The sequence below is a fragment of the Triticum dicoccoides genome, chromosome 3B (genome assembly GCF_002162155.2).
Source record: "Triticum dicoccoides isolate Atlit2015 ecotype Zavitan chromosome 3B, WEW_v2.0, whole genome shotgun sequence".
NCBI classification, from domain to species: Eukaryota; Viridiplantae; Streptophyta; class Magnoliopsida; order Poales; family Poaceae; genus Triticum; species Triticum dicoccoides.
In genome coordinates, this window is record NC_041385.1 from 845,553,316 (window position 1) to 845,567,441 (window position 14,126).

The following is a 14,126-nucleotide window of genomic DNA, read 5'->3' on the forward strand; positions in this document are numbered from 1 at the left end:
TCTATAAAGCTCGACTTGTCGCTAAGGGTTATCGGCAAGTTCAAGGGGTTGACTACGATGAGACTTTCTCTCCCGTAGCGAAGCTGAAGTCCGTCCGAATCATGTTAACAATTGCCGCATATTATGATTATGAGATATGGCAGATGGACGTCAAAACGGCATTCCTTAACGGCTATCTTAAGGAAGAACTGTATATGATGCAGCCGGAAGGTTTTGTCGATCCTAAGAATGCTAACAAGGTATGCAAGCTCCAGCGATCCATTTATGGGCTGGTGCAAGCATCTCGAAGTTGGAACATTCGCTTTGATGAGATGATCAAAGCGTTTGGGTTTATGCAGACTTATGGAGAAGCATGCGTTTACAAGAAAGTGAGTGGGAGCTCTATAGCATTTCTTGTATTATATGTAGATGACATACTTTTGATGGGAAATGATATAGAATTTTTGGATAGCATTAAGGCCTACTTGAATAAGTGTTTTTCAATGAAGGACCTTGGAGAAGCTGCTTACATATTAGGCATCAAGATCTATAGGGATAGATCGAGACGCCTCATAGGTCTTTCACAAAGCACATACCTTGATAAGATATTAAAGAAGTTCGATATGGATCAGTCCAAGAAAGGGTTCTTGCCTGTGTTGCAAGGTGTGAGATTGAGCTCGGCTCAATGCCCAACCACGGCAGAAAATAAAGAAGAGATGAGTGTCATCCCCTATGCCTCAGCCATATGATCTATTATGTATGCCATGTTGTGTACCAGACCTGATGTAAACCTTGCCGTAAGTTTGGTAGGAAGGTACCAAAGTAATCCCGGCAAGGAACACTGGACAGCGGTCAAGAATATCCTGAAGTACCTGAAAAGGACAAAGGACATGTTTCTCGTCTATGGAGGTGACGAAGAGCTCGTCGTAAAGGGTTAAGTCGACGCTAGCTTCGACACAGATCTGGATGACTCTAAGTCACAAACCGGATACGTGTATATGTTGAATCGTGGAGCAGTAAGCTGGTGCAGTTGCAAGCAGAGCGTCGTGGCGGGATCTACATGTGAAGCGGAGTACATGGCAGCCTCGGAGGCAGCGCATGAAGCAATATGGATGAAGGAGTTCATCACTGACCTAGGAGTCATACCCAATGCGTCCGGGCCAATCACTCTCTTCTGTGACAACACTGGAGCTATTGCCCTTGCCAAGGAGCCCAGGTTTCACAAGAAGACCAGGCACATCAAGCGTTGTTTCAACTCCATCCGTGAAAATGTTCAAGATGGAGACATAGATATTTGCAAAGTACATACGGATCTGAATGTCGCAGATCCGTTGACTAAACCTCTTCCGCGAGCAAAACATGATCAACACCAGAACTCTATGGGTGTTCGATTCATCACAATGTAACTAGATTATTGACTCTATTGCAAGTGGGAGACTATTGGAAATATGCCCTAGAGGCAATAATAAAAGGATTATTATTATATTTCCTTGTTCATGATAATTGTCTTTTATTCATGCTATAATTGTATTATCCAGAAATCGTAATACACGTGTGAATACATAGACCACAACATGTCCCTAGTGAGCCTCTAGTTGACTAGCTCGTTGATCAACAGATAGTCCTGACTATGGACATTGGATGTCATTGATAACGGGATCACATCATTAGGAGAATGATGTGATGGACAAGACCCAATCCTAAGCATAGCACAAGATCGTGTAGTTCGTTTGCTAGAGCTTTTTCAATGTCAAGTATCCTTTCCTTAGACCATGAGATCGTGTAACTCCCGGATACCGTAGGAGTGCTTTGGGTGTACCAAACGTCACAACGTAACTGGGTGACTATAAAGGTATGCTACGGGTATCTCCGAAAGTGTCTGTTGGGTTGACACGGATCGAGACTGAGATTTGTCACTCCGTATGACAGAGAGGTATCTCTGGGCCCACTCGGTAATGCATCATCATAATGAGCTCAAAGTGACCAAGTGTCTGGTCACGGGATCATGCATTACGGTACGAGTAAAGTGACTTGCCGGTAACAAGATTGAACGAGGTATTGGGATACCGACGATCGAATCTCGGGCAAGTAACGTACCGATTGACAAAGGGAATTATATACGGGGTTGCTTGAATCCTCGACATCGTGGTTCATCCGATGAGATCATTGAGGAGCATGTGGGAGCCAACATGGGTATCCAGATCCCGCTGTTGGTTATTGACCGGAGAGCCGTCTCGGTCATGTCTACGTGTCTCCCGAACCCGTAGGGTCTACACACTTAAGGTTCGGTGACGCTAGGGTTGTAGAGATATTTGTATGCAGCAAACCGAAAGTTGTTCGGAGTCCCAGATGAGATCCTGGACGTCACGAGGAGTTCCGGAATGGTCCGGAGGTAAAGAATTATACATGGGAAGTCGAGTTTCGGCCATCGGGAAAGTTTCGGGGTTCACCGGTATTGTACCGGGACCACCGGAAGGGTCCCGGGGGTCCACCGGATGGGGCCACCTATCCCGGAGGGCCCTATGGGCTGAAGTGGGAGGGGAACCAGCACCTGGTGGGCTGGTGCGCCCCCACTGGGCCCCCCTGCGCCTAGGGTTGGGAACCCTAGGGGAGGGGGCGCCTCCACTTGCCTTGGGGGGCAAGTTTCCCCCCTAGGCTGCCCCCCCTAGGAGATCCCATCTCCTAGGGCCGGTGCCCCCCCTGGGGTCCATATATAAAGAGGGGGGAGGGAGGGCAGCCGCACCCTTGCAATTGGCGCCTCCCTTTCCCCTTGCTACACCTCTCCCTCCCGCAGACGCTTGACGAAGCCCTGCCGGATCCCTGCTGCATCCACCACCACGCCGTCGTGCTGCTGGATCTTCATCAACCTCTCCTTCCCCCTTGCTGGATCAATAAGAAGGAGACGTCACGCTGACCGTACGTGTGTTGAACGCGGAGGTGCCATCCGTTCGGCGCTAGGATCTCCGGTGATTTGGATCACGACGAGTACGACTCCCTCAACCTCATTCTCTTGAACGCTTCCGCTCACGATCTACAAGGGTATGTAGATGCACCCCTCTCTCTCTCGTTGCTAGATGAACTCATAGATTGATCTTGGTGAACGTAGAATTTTTTTTATTTTATGCAACGTTCCCCAACAACCATATCCCAAAATAATACATGTGTCAAGGAAGGAAATGCCCACAAGTTGCTTCCAACCAAGTGATTGAACCTCAGGGTAAAAACATCCCCGGATATAGGAGTTTGGTGATGCATGCATTAGTAGTTACATAACATTATTCCATGGCGAACAATGGGATTAGAGCATATATATATCAGGAGAAGAAGGGGATCATCTTCTCACCGCCATTATGTAGTTTGTTGAATCGCATGGGGAGTTTCTCATGGTGAGGCGGCAATGCAATACCCTTCACACGGTCTTGTCTTGACCCGCAAGGTGGGCGTATTCAAGACAGACGTCAACACGAGCATGTGGGTGCTGATGATGGGTGGTCTAGATGGCCAAGCGATTTTCGTTAGCAAGCTCTTTTGCAGTCCGTTTCGGCTTGTTGGGAGGAGATAAAAGAGGATGATATTGTTTTCGTCAACTCGGGCGAGGTGTTCAACTTGAGATACTAGAGTATTAGTGCGTCAAAGCAGCAGGAATTCGATATATATGTGTTGACATGTACCTTTCCCCTCGAACTGGTGGTTTGAACCACATGTTTTTTCTTTCTTTTGTTCTGGTTTAGTTATGTATCTCTCCTCTTAAATCCAAGGAGCAAAAAAGGAATGTCCTTTAATACCAATGTATAATTAAACACCATAATTTATGGTTATGAGAAAAATGGAATATCTTCCGTTATGAGTTATGACTTCTCCTGGGGTTTGTTTGTTTGTTTGGATGTATGGTATTTAAGGAATACCACCGTATTTAGAAATACCAAGAAGTGTTCAGTACTATAAATAGCACACTAGGCCACACCCATGCATGAATTGCATGGGCAATATGTTCAATCAATTTAAAAATTCAATATTATGACGACTCTTTTTGAATAAATATTTTGAAAATACTAACAACGTACGGAAAGTGTAGTGTATAAATAACAGAAAAGGAAATAACAATGGCAGGTACAGCACAAGACAACACCTAGAGCCAGGCAATAGGGCCCATAGGCCACAGAGAAGGCCAAATATATATTTGATTAACACTTGAATAAACAGTTTTGAAAAAAAATTGAAGCAAAAATTGGATCAATGTGGGTAATGCAATAGGTAATATTAAACAGTGTGTGAGCATTGACAATTCATTATAATCTGAAATCAACACAGGCCGATCTGATGAATGCTTTGATGTCAAAAGGTAGAGTGGTCAGGCATGAGCTGCTTTTTTTAATCTCAAAACACTTCAGGCTTCATACATCTACACATGCAGAAAGTACAATACCAAGGTACAAGTTTGATGTCTTTGGTTCACATCTTGCTGATACAACATGAAGGTGAATGCGATCACTTCTTTTACAGATATCCGCTAAAACCAGGAGTCTACCATACACAGAACACAAGGACAAAACAGGATAAACTGATCAGACGCAATTAAGGAAGGGCAGGGGCTGTGGCGTGCGAGACCCCGGTGTGTGGAGGAATGGCAGCAGCGGCTTGTCTGACCTCGGTTGCCCAAAGGAATGGAGTGTTTCACATGGAAAACACTTGCTGATAGCACATTAAGTACCCCCACCGAATGTTGTCAACAAAACACACTACCTAGATGGGGCATTAGCAACAACAAAGACGAAATAGTTCTACTCAGCAGCAAATTAAACCGGCAAAGTGATGGGGATTATGCACTGCAGACTGTAGGGATGCATGGTTATCAAAACGTAACAATGACCTTGGCCCTGGGAGATACCCTCGGCAGAGCTAATAGCTTCGCAAGAACCCTGCTGCAGTCTGTTTCGCCCTCCCATTCTATCTCCAATTCTTCCAAAGCTGGTGCCCACCTCAGTAGCTTTGCCACGAAATCAACTTCATAGTCATGACCCGCAAAACCTTCCATGCTGGCCGTTACGAGATGGTCCATTTGCAATTGCACGGTAAGCTCTTGAATGCTCGCCTGATCCTGATACCATGGGCTCGAAAAGCGACTCTGCATTTTCTTTTCACAACTCATTAGGTGCCGTGAATACAAGAATGAACATGGGTCGGATGGAGAGGATTGACTGGAGGCATACGTACCCGCATGTCAAGCCTCTTTAGGTTAGGGGCATTCTGGAACAATGAACAAGCGGTCAAGACTTGCCTCTGGTCCCAAAAGCATATCGTCAGATAAATATGCTCCAAGCGAGTAAACACGGCAGGGATCTTCATAGGTATGCAGCCTTTTGATAGATGCTGCAACAAGAAAAGAAAAAGAAAAGAAATAGCAACACAGATTAGTCAGAAATCATAAGACAGAAGAAGGGCATAGTAATGTTGGAGCTAGCAATAGCCCACCTTCAGGAAAAAGCCAAAAAAATGCAAGTTGTTTTATGTCACTTACGCTTCCCAATGACTTCTTGACATAGTTTTTCGTGTCATGAGCAATTGGAACAGATTGATATGCTTTAGCTTTTGGATTAAGAGTGAGAACGGCCCATTCTAGATTAGGGGCATCCAAATTAATGTCTTCAAAGCCCCCAAAAACTTCAAGATATTCCAGTTTAGGAGCTTGAATGTTTAGACACCTGATGCCCTCAAAACGAACTAATCTCAAATCAGTCAGTACAGGGCAGAACGAGATCAGATTTTGGATGTCCATGTCCGTGGAGGAGAAAAGTTTCAGGCTGAGGTGAGTTAGTCTCTTGAAACCTTGGAATACCCGGGGCAACAAGATGGTGCAGTTTTCCATGTGCAGAATCTTCAAATTGCCGATAGAAAATAGGCACGAGGGAATCCTATACTCCGGCAATGAGTTCAACTTGATTATAATTGATCTTGGTGATCTCCTTGACAGCATGAGCATTCACCTAGCAAACTCATAATGGTAACTTTTGTTACCTGATATATTAAACTCTTCTATGGTTCCCTTGTGGAGTGCTAGCACCATATCGACCAACGTAACAAACTTGGTTTGTGCAAGCTTTCCATCTTGCAGAAATATTTTTGGCATATCAGTCCATGCATTCCTCCAAGTACTTGATAAGATGCTAGTCCTAACCGCTTCTTCGATAAGCAAATGAGAAAGGATATCACCCTTTATCTCTGGAGGTAGACTGCTCACTCTGTCTGAACTCACAACAGATGTAGCTTCCGCTCCGGCCTTTTCACAGGTACTCATTGCTTCAGAATCCAGATTAAACTGTCCTAGCATTTCCAGGGAGCCTAAATTAGCGTGGGTTCTACCACATAACACTTAAAATACGAAACATGGGAAAACTAAATGGTGCACTAAGTAAGTTGCTTGTTCCTAGCAAAACGAAAACGAAGCAACAACCGAGAGATGGCATTTGAGCGAAACAAGTCCAGTATGTTTCTGCTAATAGAACTGAACTCGACTATTGCGTCAATAAGCTGAAAAACTTGATTATACTTGTGTTAAAAGAGCAAACATGTGGCATGCTGCATTCTGAAAGGGGTCATTTGAAGAAGATGTGATTAATTTTTTGAAAACCTTGTATCGCAAAATATCCAATGGACGAACAATGTAGGGTATATAATTGATATGCTGTCAACATGGGCAAATGATGAAATGCAACTCTGCTTCAGGACAGAGTCAATTTACCCCAGAACAGGCCCTCCTTTATTAACATAGATAGATGTGGACTCGCACTCAAATTTTTCAGGTGCAACAATGTGTTTAGTCAATATAAGCATGATCAACATGTACTAACTTAATGTCATGATTACGTGCGGATTAACTTAAAGCCATGTACTAAATTATGTTAATTAATCTTTCTTAGCGAATGAAATATGCTAGGAAAATAATAATTCTGGGGAAATTAGCACGGCAAAGCTAGAGAATTCAACATAAATAACAGGGTACTAAACTGGATTCAGTTAAGCAACAGAATCTAAACAAGCATGTGAACAACTGACTCACAAACAAGCACGCATGGCTGGCCTTTCAGTAATTCATGAATCCACCGCAAACAGGTCTCGAATTTCAATCGAACTGGAAGTGGAAGCAAAACGAACCTACGAAGTGTCTCAGTTGCTGCAGGGGCGCCGAAGAACGGGGAACCTACGAAGTGTCTCAGTTGCTGCAGGGGCGCCGAAGAACGGGGGGAGGCGACGCCGCTTGCGCGCGGGCGCTGCCGCCAGACGGAGCGCAGAGATCAGAGGGTCGAGGAATGGATGCAGGACGCCGGATGCCCACGCCGCCGCGCCGCCGGCCGACGCGGCCGTCCGGTGTCTAGGGTTCGAATTTGCTGGTTGCGCCTGCGACTCTGCGCTGTGGCGATGGGGAATTTCAGAATTGGGCTTGAGGAGAGACTGGGCCAGATCGGAGTAGGTAGGGAAGGATGGGCCAGTTCTGGGCTGAATGCTTAGATAGTCTGCCATACTTTTTTTTTTGGTTTCTCAAAAGATATACATATACCCCTCAAAAAAAAGATACACAGATTTTTTGGGCAATCCCTAAAATATTATATATTTTGGGTGCAAAAACAATGTGTATTCTTTTTTTTTAGTTGGAAGTGTTGCATTTATTCAGAGTCCGAGTTTAAAGCATCCATAATACAAGATATGAAACCATGATTTGCATAGTTCATTTGTCCAACCTTCCTTAGCTAATAAGTGAGAGACGCTATTAGTCGAGCCTCTCACCCACGAGACCCAATACCCCTCCATGGTAAGGAGCACACCTTTCACCTCCTCTACAAGTGCTCCATATATGGAGAGATCCCGTTCTTTTGCCTTGAGTTTGTTCACAATCATTTGTGAGTCTGATTCTGGCACCAGCTTTTTCGCTCATTATCTATTGCAACGCAGCCACCCTGTAAACACGTCAATAGCTTCACCAACTTAGGGTCCAAAGCAGAAGGGAAAGAACAGCAAGTCCCGCCAAGGAACCCGCCATGGTGATCTCTCAAGACCGCCCCTCCTCTTCCTCTAACTCGGGTCTTCGGCATCGCACCGTCCGTGACAGATTTAATCCATCCCTCGTCTAGAGGGGGGAAGTGCTCCGCCAATTGGGACTAGCGATTTGCCTCCCTTGGTTCCTTTGTTGATTGCCATTCCTCGATGAAGAACTAAACCCCCATAGCTATAGCTTCCGGATCATTGATCTTGTCGCCGCCCACCTCATTTTTGGCGAGCCACAGTTGATAGATGGCTTGAAGGATCACCGATTCTCCATGTCCCCCGCCTTACCCGGCCACTCGAGCATCTAGTTACATAGCTCGCACTAGGAGTAGACAGAACTCAATAGTGTGTCAATGGGTGCACTACACATGGCCAAAGGGGCTTTTCAAACCGCGTGTATTCAACTAACAATGGGTGGTTTGCGACATAGCAGTGCAGAGCTCTAGGGGAGGGAAGGCCATTGGCAGCGTGAGGTTCAATGGAGAGAGAAAAGGAGAGGGGATTGGATAAACTGCGGGATTCCTGTCGCCTTGAATCTATTTTTTTACAAGGAGGTCACTTCAATCTTCAAACTTTCTGACCTGACACCACCGAGGAGACAATTTCCCCACTTTCGAAAAACAACAAAGATAATTTCCCTAATTCTTTATGTGGTGTAATGTTGCTTATTGCCCATGGCTCTTGTCGCATTTGGTGAAAGGATGGTTAGTGAACCCCAAGTCATACGATCAACAATTAGGTCATGTTGCGGTCTGTGCACAAAGTTTGTAGCAAGTGATTTATCTAAGCAAGTTCAATACTAGAATGCAATTTTCTCACTTAAAAAAATGGTTACCATGGATTCTGGGGTATCTATGTCTTTCTGGCTTGATTTTTGGTGTGAAGATGATACTATGTTTTCTATGCTTGTCACCCAATACACTAGGGTTTTGAACTCCAGTGGTGTGCTTATTTTCTCCCCTTCTTCCCTTGATCTTCCTCTTCAACCTCCCCTTTCATCCATGGCTGCCTATAAGCTATAGTCGTCGCATCATTTTTGGCTTCAATTACCCTTAATTAGTGGGACAAAGGTTTGAGTTTCTCGACTTTATGGTTGATGCAAGCTATAATGAGGAGACCATCGCAACATTTTCTTCTTTTTTTGACCAATTTTCTCGATGATCATGATGAAATTCAAACAAGGCTATTTTCCATTTCTCACACATCGGGCATATGTGAACTCATATATGAACTCAATTGGTTGCCACGGTTAGAGATAACAAGCATTAGTAGTTGACATAACATTATTCATGTGGTCTCAAATTCACCTTAAGGTGGGCGTATTCAAGGCAAATGTCCACACGAGCATGTGGTGCCGATGACGGGTGGTCTAGATGGTCTCAAATTCACCTTAAGGTAGTTATTTGATCCATTTGTTCAAGTTTGGTTGTGTACCTCTATGTTGACATATGATTAAATTAAAACAAGTTATGCTTATGAGAAAATGGTATATCTCCTTCAATGACTCATCCTAGGGTTTGTTCGTTTGGATGTAGGGTAATATTATTTTAAATGTGCTTTTGAAATACCACCACACATGAAGAAGTGTTTGACAATTTCAGTGCCAAATAGCAAATTGGCCCACACCCACACGATTGCACGGGCAATATCTTCAGTCGATTTAAAATTCTATATTACAAACCTTTTTTGAAAATATATTTTGAAGACTCTAACAAAATACAGAAAATATAGTGTAAATTATTGAAAATAAAATAACCAAGCCAGGAATAGCACAAGACAACACCTTTCAAATTTTCCCTCTCGAGCCAGGCAATAGGGCCCATATCATCTAATTCATGAGTATATTGTTTAAAGCCATTAAAAGCAAGCCCATTGTAGACACTAATGGTGAGAACAATAACTGGCTAGTAGCTTTGGCTCATTCCAATAGCGGGATTTGATTAACACCAGATTAAATAGTTATTAATTGGTTAAAGTTGGTAGAAGTAAAAACTGGTTCCTGTTCACCTCAACATGAGAAAACCATATTGAATAATATTGGAGCAACATTTTAAAAGTGACAGTGATATATAGAAATATTTCCCTTATAAAAAAATAGAATAGGGGATGTAGGAGCATTAGATTCATTACAACCTGAAACCAATGTAAACCAATCTGATAATGCTTTGATTTCCGAAAGTAAAACTTAAACCAATCTAGCATGAGCTGCTTTGATCTCATTACTTCATGTTGCATGTCCACACATGCATAATGTACAATACGAAAGTACAATTTGATGCCTTTGATCCACATCTTGTTGATACAACATGAAGGTGTCTTCCTAAATGTGATCAGATCTCATGGACGCATATACTTGCTACAACCAGGAATGTACCAGACAGAACACAGGCACAAAACAGGTCAAGATGAACTCACGCCATCGAGGAACGACGGCAGTGGTTTGCGGCGTTTCATAGGGAAAAAACCTTGCTGATAGCACATTAAGTATTCCCATCGAATGTTAAACAAAACACACTACGTCTACCTGATAATTTGCGTCCAATGCACACAAATATATAAGCACCGGATAGTCCTAGCTGGTAGATCCGCATAAACAAAGCAAAAACAACTCTACCCGCAGCAAATTAGATCGGCAAAGTGATGAGGGAGCATAGTATCATGTAACAATGATCTTGGCCCTGGGAGACACCCTCGGCAGAGCTAATAGCTTGGTAAGAACCATGCTGCGGTCCATTTCACCTTTCCACTCTATTTTCACTTCTTCCAAAGCAGGTGACCAGCTCAATAGCTTTGCCACAAAATCGATTTCGTAGTCCAAACCCTGGGAACATTTCACACTGGCCGTTACGAGATGGACCATTTGCATTTGCTCGGTAAGCTCTTGAATGCTTGCCTGATCCTGATCCCTTGTGCTCGAAGGATGACTCTGCATATATTTTTTCTCACAACTGATTAGGTGTCGTAAACTGAACGAACATGGATCCGATGATCCAGGGAGGGAGAGGATTTACTAGAGGCGTACGTACCCACATATCAAGCTTCTTTAAGTTAGGGGCATTCTGAAGCAATGAACAAGTAGTTAAGACTTGCCTCTGGTCCGAAAAGCTTATCACAAGATAAATATGCTCCAGGCGATGAAACACGGCAGGGAACTTCGTAAGTATGCACCCCTTTGATAGATACTGCAACAAGAAAATAAAATAAAAGAAGTGGCAACACAGATTAGTCAGAATGCAGAAGAAGGCCATAGCAATGCTGGAGCTAATAATAGCTCACCTTCATGAAAATGCCACTAATTGCAAGTGTTTTGATGTCAGTTAGGCTTCCCAATGACTTCCTGACATAGCTTTCCATGTCATGAGCAATAGGAACAGATTGATACGCTTTAGCTTTGGGATCAAGAGATAGAAAGGCCCATTCTAGATTAGGGGCATCCAAATTAATGTCTTCAAAGCCCCCAACAACTTTAAGATATTCCAGTTTAGGAGCTTGAATGTTTAGACACCTGATGCCCTCAAAACGAACTAATCTCAAATCAGTCAGTACAGGGCAGAATGAGATCAGATTTTTGATGTCCATGTCTGTGGAGGAAAAAAGTTTCAGGCTGAGGTGAGTTAGTCTCTTGAAACCTTGGAATACCAGGGGTAACCTGATGGCGCAGTTTTCCATGAGCAGAAACATCAAATTGCCCATAGAAAATAGGCATGAGGGAATCCTATACTCTAGCCCTGAGTTCAACTTGATTATACCTGATCGTGGTGATCTCCTTGACAGCATGAGCATCCACCTAGCCAATTCATCATGGTAACTTCTTTTAACTGATATATAGAACTCCTCTATGGTTCCCTTGTGGAGTGATAACACCATATCGACCAACGTAATGAACTTGGTTCTTGTAAAATTTCCATCGCGCAGACATATTACTGGCATATCAGTCCATGCATCCCTCCAAGTACTTGACAAGGTACTAGTCCTAACCGCTTCTTCGACATTTAAACGTGAGAGGATGTCGCCCATTATCTCTGGAGGTAGATTGCTCAGTCTGTCCGAACTCACAATAGAAGTAGCTTCGCCCTGGCCTTTTTACAGGTACTCATTGCTTCAGAATCCAGATTAAACTGTCCTAGCATTTCCAGAAGACAGGGAGCCTAAATTAGCTTCCAGTCTACCGCATATAACTAAAAATAGATTACTTGCAGAAATTAAATGGTGCACTAAGTAAGTAGCCTGTTCATAACAAAACAAGAAATAATTAACAGCTGAGAGATGGCAGTTTAGGGAAACAAGTCCAGCATGTTACTATTAACAGAACTGAACTTGGCTATTGCATTGGTAAGGTGAAAAGCTTGATTATCATTTGACATGTGTTACAAAACCCTAATTTGCGATCTTGAAGAGAAAACATGCCCCCTGCTGCAAGCTGGAAAGGGGTTTCTTTTGTTGAATACATGCGCGGTCATTCGAAGATGTGATTAAATTTGAAGAAAAAAAAACTTGTATTGCAAAATATCGACTGGGCATAAAATATAGGGTATAACTGAGAGGCTCTCAACATGGGCAAATGATGAAATGAAACTCTAGTTGAGGACAGAGAGTCAATTTACCTTCCTTTCTTAGCGTGGATGTGGACTTGGACTCAAATTATTCAGGAGCAACAACATGTTTAATTTCAAAATTCACTATAAGTATGATCGGCATGTACTAACTTAAAGCCGTGTACTAAGTGCTAGAGTAGGTTCCAATTGACAATTAACTAATCTTTCTTACCAAATGAAATACACTAGGAAAATATTGATTCTGAAAAATTAGCACCGCAGAGCTGAAGAATTAAAAAAAGCAATGATTCAGTTAAGCAACTGAATCTAAACAAGCATGTGAACAACTGGTAGGAGCTGGGACCCTACCGGGTCTAGGGCGTAGGTTGTAGGGGAACGAGGGGGCTGGACGTGGCGAAGCTCGCGGTCGCCGGCAGCAAGGTGCCGTCGTGCGCGAGAGGGAGAGGCGGCGGCGGCGCAAGAGGCGGCTAGGGTTAGGTCTCCCGGCTCCCTAAGGGAAGCCGAGCAAATAATGATTGCTTCTTTGCTTGATTAGATTGATACATCTTCTCTCCTTATATAGAGAGGTTTACTTGACACCTAAGCAAACGATCCTAATAACGATAAGATAATTGGGCTAAGCCCATAATAAAAATAAGATAACTTGGGCCACAACCCACTGGGCTAAGCCCCTAATATGCCGGTCATAACAACAACTGAATCTCGCTAGTCGGCAATACTCACGGAGCAATCCGATAACCCACATAACATGTCCCATGTCGCAAGAAAAAAAAGGGTTTTCTTTTGTTGAATACATATTTGGTCATGTGAAGAAGATGTGATTAAAATTTGGAAGGAAAAAACTTGTATTGCAAAATATCGACTGGACAAACAACATATAGGGTATATAACTGTCAACGTGGGCAAATGAACAAATGCAACTGTAATTCAGCACAGAGAGTCAATTTACCACAGAAGCAGGCCCTCCTTTCTTAACCTAGACGTGGAGCAACACGTGTTTAGTTTCAACATTCACTATCAGCATGATCAACATGTACTAACTTAAAGCCGTGTACTAAGTACTAGAGTGGGTTCCAACTGACAAATAACTAATCTTTCTTACCAAATGGAATACGCTAGGAAGATATTAGTTCTGCGAAACTAGCACTGAAGAGCTAGAGAATAAAAAAAAGCAACGTACTTCCTCCGTTCCTAAATATAAGTCTTTTTAGAGATTCCACTATAGTGGATACACGAAGCAAAATGAGTGAATCTACATTCTAAAATATGTCTATATACATCCGTATGTAGTTTATAGTGGAATATGTAAAAAGACTTACATTTACGAACGAAGGGAGTAAATACACTGGTGGAAAAAGGGCCTTTGGTCGCGGTTCGCAACTGCCATTAGTCACGGTTGCGCAACCGCGACCGAACGGGCGCGACTAAAGGCCCCACCCTTTAGTCGCGGTTGCTTAAGAACCGCGACTAAAGGCCCGTCCACGTGGGCGCCAGGTGGCCGTCGGGGCGGAGGACCTTTAGTCGCGGTTCTTCTGGCCAACCGCGACTAAA

At 43.5% G+C, this 14,126-nt stretch overlaps 2 pseudogenes; both read right to left on the minus strand.

Moving 5' to 3' along the window:
• Nucleotides 1-4,313: 4,313 nt before the first annotated feature.
• LOC119278871 lies at nt 4,314-7,373 on the minus strand (annotated as a pseudogene).
• A 3,295-nt stretch (nt 7,374-10,668) lies between these two features.
• LOC119282636 lies at nt 10,669-12,116 on the minus strand (annotated as a pseudogene).
• Between the last annotated feature and the right edge of the window lie 2,010 nt (nt 12,117-14,126).